The sequence below is a fragment of the Lagopus leucura genome, unplaced genomic scaffold (assembly GCF_019238085.1).
Source record: "Lagopus leucura isolate 7727_CA_CO unplaced genomic scaffold, USGS_WTPT01 Super-Scaffold_100004, whole genome shotgun sequence".
Taxonomy (NCBI): Eukaryota; Metazoa; Chordata; class Aves; order Galliformes; family Phasianidae; genus Lagopus; species Lagopus leucura.
Genome location: NW_024962264.1, coordinates 17,409,647 through 17,420,532, shown reverse-complemented (window position 1 = coordinate 17,420,532; position 10,886 = coordinate 17,409,647).

Here is a 10,886-nt window from a genome sequence, read left to right as displayed (position 1 = left end):
CACAGGTAAACTGACACTTCTTCCCAACTTCATGTCATCTACAGACTTAGTGAGGATGCACTCAATCACCTTGTCCAGATCATCCAGATATGAAACAAGACTGGCCCCTATACTGACTCCTGAGGAGCACCTCTACTGACTGGCCACCAGCTGGATTTAACTCCATTAACCACCCCCGCCTGGACCCAGCCATCCAACCAGTTCTTTATCCAGCAAAGAGTGCACCTGTTCAAGTCATGGGCTGCCAGCTTCTCCGGGAGTATACTGGAGAAGACAGAGTCAAAGGCTCTAGTAAAGGCTAGGTAGATTACATCCACAGCCTTCCTCTCATCCACTAGGCAGACTTCCTAGTCGTAGCAGATCAGGTTGGTCTGGCAGGACTAGCATTTAGGAACCCATGCTAGCTAGGCCTGATCACCTGGCAGTCCTGCACTTACCACACAATCACAGTCAAGACAATCTGCTCCATAACCTTAGATGGATGCAAGCAAAGCAATTAAGAAAGAGCACAAAAGTCTAACAGACAAGGTCCGACAATAACAGACATTTGTCATGGCACAAACCTCCTGAAGTATTTAGATGTGCTGGTGCAGTTCTATTTAAAATTGCATATTCTTTCTACTCTCCACTTAGCATGGATTTAAGTGGGAATTTCTAAGCAAGCTAAATTTTGCTTTTGAAAGTTTACAGAGTAATAGAAATATTATTGCAACAACAACATTAGTATGGTGCATGCTCTTTCACAGAGCACATCTCAGTTCACAGTAGGGCCTGAAAACTGCTTGGCAACACACAGCAAACACCAATAAGAAGCACAGAAGAGAAAATCAAGACTGACCACTTTATGGAAGCATGGTTATTTCATCAACATCATCTTATTATGTTAGTTATTGTATGCCTCAGCGTTGAAAAAGTGACACAACACTTACGGAGATCATTAACCATTTACTCTAACCAGAGCATATACAGAGGAAACGGTTCATTTTATTGACTTGTCTCTACTGAAAACAGGCCAAAAAGTCTAGATGTACCCAAATTTATATCTTACGTGTATTGTCAGGCAGGGCTAGAAAATTATCAAGACATGTGAGAAGAGTGTTAAGATACTCATGTTTTTTTAAAGTCAAAAGCAAAACAAAACAAAACAAGAATAAAAAGCAGCAGCTTTTAAATGGTCCCCTCTTTTTTTTATTTTTATTTTTTTAATGAAGTGAAACTACTTTTACTAAACAGCCACCTATAGACAGATCACCAATGAGTACTATTATTTGGTAAGCGAAAAATTGAACTATGGGATCAAAACTGAGGTAAACAACAGTTTGAGAAGGATAAGATTTGTGCTACATTTATGTTTTATCTGAATGTCATGTTCTTCAGTTACTACGTCTTACTGAAGAGATGAACTGAAGAAACACGATCCAGAACACTAGGGATTTGAAAAGTGGTACTTTTGTGAATACCAGTGAGCCAGTGCATCTAGAGGGATGGAGAGGCATCTGAACTGCAAACCATTTTTTTCCTGTGTGTTTACACAAGGCCCAGAACCCGTGCCCAAAGGGTTTACAAACCACCAAGAAGACTCAGTATGAAGGACTTACAAGAAAGAGTATCATATATTGAATACTATGGCACCAAGAGCAGTAGCCTAGATTAACATAAAAAAAAACAAATAAAATCAAGGAATAAAAATAGCTATGGTTCAAAATGCCCACAACTCTACTAAAATCCATCTGGAACAACTCAGGAGAAACCACTGAGTTATTACAAGATTGACATTTACAAAGGAGGAAGCAGGTTCTCTGAACTACTTCAAATCCTGCAACCACTTTATTCCTGAGGAAAGATAGATTTTTAGAACAAGATCTTGACTGAACAGTGTCACCTACTGCAGTGCCAGAATACCATACCAAGAACCACGTTTTGCTTGGAAACCTCATAGGTGTATAACAGCAAAGCTGGCTGTGCAAGATCATGAAACCACAGATTCAGGGCACCTGGCTGCAGGCCACACAGAAGTAGACACTGTACAAAGCCCAGAGCCAAAGAAACAGATGACACTGACACTGAAAACAGATGGAAACCTAAGAGGTCTTTGTTTGTTTGCTTTCTTTATCAGAGATTATCCTAGTGATAGGCAGAGAAGGACCATTATTTACTCATTTAAACTCACCATTTAGAAAAAAAATTTAAAAATGAAAATCAAGCTGTTCTTGTTCACAGGGGTTGGGTTTACACAATAAAAACACAGGACTCAAATGAAATTCTTCTGACTCAGCATTTCTTTTTTGAACAAATTAAAAAAAAAATCCTGAGGCTCCAAGGAACCTCATCATAAACTGACCTGACTACCTAGCGTTCACCTAGTCTATTTTTCCCACTCCTGTTTCTACTGAAGGCAATGCAGAACTTCATACTTTCAATGATTAGGTTTCTGGTTGCCTGCTTAATTTCAGCTGTAATCACTTTCCAACTATTTTCTCCCATGTCACCATCATCCATGAGCTTTTTTTTCCCCTACCATGATGATTAACTTGGTTTGATTCATTTGTAAGAAGGGAACATTTTTCTTCATCTTCACTTTGCAAGGTCAAAGAAGCCCATTTCTTTAGATACTCCTAACACGGTCTTCACTGCAGTGACCTGTCTGCCTGCTGCAGCATGAATTCACCTTTTTTTTTTTTTTTTTAGCACAGTGATGTAGTACTCCAGGTGAGGCTTTGCTGCTACCCTGCACAGTGGCATTAGCATTCTACCTGGCATTTGTCATTATTTCATTTTTACATTTGTTTATAAACACATACACATTGAAGGCTCAGTTCCTCAGCCACTGAACAAACCTCAAACTTTTCCTTTCTCCTGCTGGTACCCATCCTGCAGCAGAAACAATGATAAGTTACACATTTGAGGAATATTACTCATTTTGAGCTATACTATTTTATCTATCGCTAAAGGTATAATTCTGTGCTTCTGTGCTGTTTACTCATGAAAATACATTTAAAGCTCACACACAAAAAAAAAAAAGGAAGGGAGGGGGCAGGACATGTAGATGGAAAAAAAAGAGAAGTGGTGATTTTTTTGTCATATTACTGGAGCGCTTGAACATACTTTAATGGCATTTTGCTCAAGATAGATTTGACAAGGTCGTACCAAAGCGAAAGTTAGAAAGAAGGTTAAGCAAGAATGAGCACGAGTGCAACCAGGGAAACAGTTTACCATCTCCCAGATCTGTACAGTGAAAAAATAAATGGTAACAGAAATATTTTAATTATTGTTTTATAGTCCTACAGAGAGAGTAGCTGACAACTCAATTGTGAAGAAAACATCTAAGCTGATTAATGCAAAAAATAAAAAATAAAAATAAAAATAAAAAATAAAAATAAAAAGGAAGAGTATAAAAGGAACTTTTCAAGGAACACTCAATCCATAAATTATTGTGTGTTTTATCCCTAATCTGATATATGACACCAAAGCAACTCTGGCTAACATCCTGTTTACCCTCACACTGGGCTAAGTGAAAGACTGCATTACTTTTGGGTGGAGTGCCAAGTGTTTCAGTATGTGCCATGCTGATTTCGGAAGCTGCCAAACATTGAAATTGGAAATGAGCATGCCAGCTGCTCCTGTACCTCATTTCTGTATATATGATACAACAAGCCAAACCAGCCCACATCTGATAATCAATTAGCTCAAGAAGTGGGGGAGGGACTTAAAAATCTTGGCACAGCTTTAAAGTATGGCTGTGGAGATGTAAATAATATCAGCGCCTGCATGAATAGCAGAAGGGACATTCAAGGTCTTACTGTTAAACAGATACTGTTCCCTTTCTTAAAGATGTTCACTACAGCAACTGTAAGATGCTTTTAAGGCTTTATCCCTACAGTGTCTCCCTCTCCATTTCTCATTTAGACTGTATATCCTTCCACTCTTCCTTTCTGAACATAGAATTGCTATGTGGAATGCACTTTAAATATTAATACTACTTTAAAAACTACATTATTAATTCTGATTCTGTCTCCCTTCAAAAGGAAAGAAAATTTCAAAGAAATGAGCTTAAATGAAAATATCCAGATTTATGTCCTTTTCATAAGGTAAAAGGCAGCCTTTTACAGTGAGGGCATGTATTTCTAGTGATACCAAGTTTTAACCTTTTCTAAGGTTACTCACCATTACTATTATTGCTTTTGACTGTTGAATATAACGAATAGTTAGCAAAACATCAGTTAAAATTCAGAAGGGAAGAAAAAAAACAGTGGAAAAGCAACCTAGTAACACAACTCAGTCCAAGGTATACACAGGACCATTTATTCTGGAATTCACCTAAGCTCACTTTTTTATGCAGAGGCTCTACAGTAGTCTTATGTTTATGCCTGATGTGTTTAGGACATGCTACAGCTTTCCAGCTACTGAAAGCTTTACAAAGCTTTACAAAGTGTAACATGGGATGAATTGCTGTGTTTAATATGTTCTCATCAGGAGGAAGCCTACAGGCTCAATGTTACTATTTTCCTTACAAGGCCATTGCATAAAATGGGGACCTGATCACCAAATGCCATCTGTGCATTTCTCCAATCTCAGAGCTGACCTGGCATCACACACCTTTCAGGGCTACTAAAGGAAGTATTCAAGGGCTACTCAACCAACCAGAATTCTACTCTTCTCATTTCACAGCTGCTATTGTTTGAAAATAGTTAATGAAGGAAGAGAAGACATTTCCAGACAGCTTTGCCTGCAATACTCTACAGCTCAATAGGGAATAGGCTAAAGCTTGGCTTTACCAGGCTTGACATCCTCACTGCAGTGCTTTGTCCTAAATATGAAATTGCCCCATGTTCTGCTACCTTATTAAGCAAAATCCTACTAATAAATATTTAAAACAATACCCAAGAGCACTTTTACTCCAATCAATTTCAATACATCAAGACATTCAGCGAATGAGAACTCTATATATATACACTCATATCCGCAGATCGTCACATCTACCAGCAACTCTAAATTGCATTTGTTAGAATTCCAATTTTAAGAATTATATACACATCCAAAATGACTGAGTCCACAATGTATGTCTTACTGGAGTTCAAGTTGCTATGCTGCCTCTCCAACAGCACTTCATCAAAACTAGTAATCCTTTCGTGGCCGAAAGTTAACCTTGAGAAGACAGTTTCCATGCCCTTCTACAGCCTGCACTTTTCACTCACAGAAAAAGAGAGACTTGACAGCCTCTGTAATGATTACAAGGTAAGAAACAGAACAAGTTTAGCTACTTGGGCACAGCCAAAAAGCCAGCAGAAAATGAGTAACGTACAGCATGTGTGTTCACAGTGACAGAGGCATGTTTCCAAACGAGAGAATTTTCTCCTTTGCTGAACAGCAGAACTTACTTTACTATAGAATTTCCAGTTTGACTACTGTAGTCAAAAGCAGAAACATAAATATTGACCAAAGCTGTATCTGGTTCCTGAAATTTATTATTATTTTTTGAGGATAAAAAGACTGAATTCAGGATTTATTTTTAATTAAAACAAACTTAAGCGACTTACCAAACCGATTAGGAAATACTATGCCTTTCCAATTCTACCCAGATTTCTGCCTCTACCATACACACACTGTGATCAGTCTGGCTAGTTGCAAGACAAACCTATGCAGGTGTGAACTAAAAGAGTTAAAATACTGCTAAAATGCTTTAATCACCCTCTGGGCTTTTTAAAACTCCACAGTTGTGTTGGCAGCTTGAGCTTTCCTCCTTCAGATTTGCAACCCCCTGCCTCCCCTGGCATTTAGATTTACTACAAGAAATTTCTGAAAACAATCTTTTCCCAATTTCTTATGCGCAAAGTCCTTTGTCATAAAAGCCACATTTCCCAAAATGCACTTCCTATTCAACTCAAAGCACAATTCCAAACCAGCATTACACTCCTCATTTCTGAAGAAAAAAGAATATTCTGAAGACGGGCTCCCACAGAATATTTTCTCCCATCTCCTGAGGACTCTGTACTTTCCTGGCAGGGATGCTGCTAAGCCTGGAAATCTTAAAAAATTAATGAGCATTAATTAAGATTTCAGTAAAGAAAAAGCTTTGTAGGCTTTGAAAATACAAACCATACAAAATTGGACTCAAGTCAAGAAGAGAACATAATAAAATGCATTTCTAAACAATAGCTCTCAATATCGACTCAATTCCTAAGATATCAGTGCCCCTACAACATTTAGGGTAGAAAGCTAAACTCTTTTCCATATAGCTCTATGCAGTATAGATTATCACTGCCGTGAAATTTTATTTTGCATTCTCTAGATGTGGAGTTAATCATCAATCATTAACACTGCAGTGATGCAACATCAGCCTAAGTAACCAGCATAGGAAAAAGTTACATTTTACACGCCATTTTATGCCATAAGAGCTGCTCAGAAGGAAGCCTTTCCACGTCTTTTTTTGTTTGTTTGTTTTGTTGTTTTCTTTTTTTTAAAAAAAAAAAAAAACTTCCTAAGGCTTTTCAGAAACATTTGGAACATTTTATCGTCAAAGGGTGGAATCCAGCCTACAAAAAAATAGCAGGGACTATACTGACAGCAAATCTCTTTGCCATCATTTGAAATAATAGAGTATTGCTGTGAAAATGGCAGCCAATTATAATTTCTGCCTTCCAAGCAAGTAGCTGGTAAAAAGCCTCATAAATGACTCTGGTGTCTGAGAGGAGCTATGCTAGAAGGAAATGTCTAAGGCCTCTCTCTATAAACTGACTGTCAACATAAACACTAAGAATGTCAGAGATCAAATATTCAGTCAAGTTTTAAACATCAGGCAGTCACAGTTTTTCAACCCACACACCATACACAAGCACCAGATACGTCAAATGCACTGTGGAAAACAAGCTCAGTAACTTTAGGTCTTGACTTCCACTCTTCCTTTCTCACCTTTTTCCACATTGACGTTTTGCATAGCAAACAAAAGGGCTGACAGACCTCACAGAAAATGAAAGATCATCTTGCCTATTAAACTTCTGAAGTATATCAGTATCTAAAATCACAAACAGAAATGAAGTGCCTACGTATTATTTTTCTGTCCCAAGAAATTTCTGAGTACCTAAGCACCTTCGAGAATTTGGTCTCTGGAACAGTCAGTTGAAATCTTTGTGTCTATAGAAGAGAAAAAACTGCATCAAACACATTATAAAGCAGTGTTGTCTGGGTGATACTGTAGGATGATGTCAGCTGTGTGAACTGTGGTTTCTTTATTTGGCTCATTACATTCTGTCTTAACCATTAACTGATTTGCTCTTCAGTAGACCCTTGTTTGAACCTTAAGGCTCCTTGAGATTGAACAGACCTCCAGATCACTCTAGGTACTTGTATTAGTGGTTTAACTCACTCTGAAGAGACATTCAGAAATGACCATTCAGAAAAGATGTATTAAAAACAAAAGCAGTTCAGTAGAGACAAACACGTAGTCTACAAAGCCTGTTCACAAAGCATGCATAGGCTTTTTTTGGCTGCGGAATGTAGGGTACAAAAAAAGTTGACCACAGAATTTTAATTATGTTAAACAAAACTCAGTTAACTCTGCCAGCGCATCAAATTTGAGCGTAATAGCTCTCAAGCAGGTATACAAAGTGCTGAGCAGGGCAAAAAGGGCTCGTATTGTACACACACTGAAATACATTGTTCAATTGAATAAAATCTTTATATGAGGTAGGAAGACAACACAGGCTTGCAGTTCCCTTTGATTTACTTCTAAACCCATGAAATAAGTCCAAAACTATTTACCAAGCAGTCCTTTCAAAAACATGGTTTATATTTTGGAAAATGAGGTCTAAATTAACATTTAATTTGAGCTGATGGAATCAATTTTCCCTTTTGTAGGACAAATGCATACCATCGTTCGGGTTTTTTCAACATTTTTATGGGCTCAATTGCATCAAGTTTCAATATGTCTGATTACAGCAAAGCATCATCGTGATATTCAGACCAGTCAAGTTCAGCAAGCTGCACATAATGGAACAATGGCACCTTCATAAGTAAAATTACATACCTAAGACTCAGCGCCTTCCAGATGGAGCTTCTGTAGCTAACGTAGAAAGTTGCTATGCATCTCCAAATAATTTATTTCAGCTCTAGGTCAGCTGAAACATTTAAATGTTTAGGCAGTCCGTTACCATTCGACAAGATACACAAAGCTGATATACTCTGCCACTCAGGTGCCCTAGTTTACAAGGGTTAAATTGACTTACTCATTCCTAAATCTGGGTACCATTCTAAAGACACTAAACCTAAACCTGTCATAACTGCTAACTGATGAACTTGTCATAACTGATAACTGATCTCCCGCTATTTAGATTCTGAACATGGAACACTGGCAGTCTGAAACTCTGGCTTGCTACTAAACCAAAGCTTAACACTTCTGAAAGTATGACCCCCCCAAAAATAATAAAAAATATTCAAGAGATAGATATAATCTCAATTTCGTTCAATAATTTCACCAGGTGAGGTTATTTCTCACTGCTCTTTAAGAAAAAAAAAAAAAAAATTATATGCTTATAGTTACTCTGAACGTATCATTGAATGGCTTACTAGGACAAATAATTCCACTGATTCCACTGTGCACAGTAACCAAAATGAATTCTTTTACTTCACACTCTTATTTATGTGAATGGCTCTCATCCTTTGACCTCCTGCCTAACCCCACACTGGAAATGCACTTATGCAATACAATTCACATTTTGTTAGGTCTTATTCCAGAAAGCAAATCCTTATTCAGGCTGTAGTTGAGGCATCAGTGGGTCTTCTGTCCCAGGACTAAGTTTCTGTGGCTGTTATATTGACTTGTCTATTCTATGAACTTTTTAAGAAATCTGACTGAACATGCTCACAAACAGCCAAAAAATTTTGACAAATTCAGATATTTAAAGCTGGAAGAAACCATTGTGAGTATCCATTTCATCTGACCCTTTGAATTTCCCCAACTGTTGGCTTTCAACAGCCCCATAATTTCTACTGAAGATAAAACATATATTTTGGGAAGTCATTTGATCTTGATTGAATGCTTCCAGTGCAGGAAAATCCACTGAACCAAAAGATAAATTCCAGTGTTTAATTACTATTTTCTCTTAAATTTTTGATTTTCAGGAAAAAAAAAAAAAGAAAAAAAAAAACTTAAAAACCTTTTACAAATGAAGACAAGTAAAAGTTCTTTAAGTGTTGTCGCGTCCACGGTAGAGAAGAATCATACAAAGTAATAGAATTGTTCAGACTGTATTTCCCTCCTTAAAACTGTAACCTCTAAGCAAAATTTGAAAATACGTTAAAAGAGAAGAAAGCCAAATAAACTATTCAGTGACATTCTGATTGTAATATCCAGTAAAAATACTCACGTGTATGTAGTTTTAAAAACTAGAATTAACTCAAAATTTAAAAATCATTAATTTATGAGCCATAAAATCCCTCAACACTAGGTGTTGCCATGCTGGAAGAAGAGAGACTTCTTCGATTTACTACTTTGAGGTTTTTCATCAATATTTCTTATTTCATTAAAAATTCTATCCCACTTCTGATTGTGTTTAAGACCTTGACATCAAGGTTTTTCATAAGATTTTTGGCATATCTAAGGACAGACTTAGAGCCACAAAATGATTCAGGTTTGAAGGGACCTTAAGAACCAACCATTAGCAGGGGCACCTTCCATTTGGTCATGTTACTCAAAGTACCACCACAAAATAATAGAAGGGACCTTTGAAGGTCATCAAGTCCAACTCCCCTGCTATGATCAGGAACACTGACAGATAAATCAGGTTGCCCAAAGCCTCATGCAGCCCAGCCTTGAAAGCCTCCAGGGACAGAGTAGCCACCACATCTCTGGGTAACCTGTTCCAGTACCTCACCACCCCCACTGTAAAAGGCTTTTTCCTAACCTAAATCTAAAAAATCCAATCTGGCCTTGAACATCTCCATAGTCAGGGCAGCCAAAGCTCCTCTGAGTAACCTATTCCAGTGCACATCAATTTGAACCACTAACTGCTTTTTCTGACCAAACCAGCCATAACAGAGAATGACTCCAAAACAGCTAAAATCAGAACATAATAATCCCTTACCATTCCAGTCAACACATGCATCTCTTTCAGTACTCACACCGTATAAGCTCCATACCTTCAGTCAGCCATTCGGCCCTTCCTATGCCTTTTCCAGTTCTACCACATTGTTTCTGAGACAAGAGACCAGCACTATATATGCACTAGAGAATTACACCATAACATAATGATGTGCTCTTCTGTCATTTTCCACATAATTTCTCAATTTCACAATATGAATGTGAAAGTTGACAAATACATTTATTTTTAACATGGAAGCAATGGCCTACTGATTAGGAGTTCATTTATCATCTCCACACGTGTGGAGCCAGTTGGCAAAGCCAAACTGATTGGCTGCACATGAAGATTAAAACCTGGTACCTTTTCCAAACCATCATAGAGTGTGACCACATATTTTTGTTATGTCATATTATAGACATTCTCCTCTTTTTAGGACAGTGTCAGAATTTGGAAAAGCTAGCAACAGAATAAGTCACTCTGTGCTATACAGAACAAGCGTAGCAAAAAATACTGACTTAACAGCTGCTCTTAATGAGCTTTGAAAGAAGAATTAGATGGATTCCTCATCAACAAAGAATTCCATGAGTGGAAAACAAAAAAACCCCAACAACAACAGCAACAAACAAAACAAAAGCCTCACCATTCTCTTCAAACAATGCATTTGACAGATTTTTTTGTTATTATTATTACTATTCACCTATCAAGAGATTTCAAAATAATGAAACTAAATCTGCTATTATGATATTTGTCTATGCCAAGAGCAACAAGTTAAAGAAGAAAAGATTCAATTCTGCACAGAAGATTCCCCCC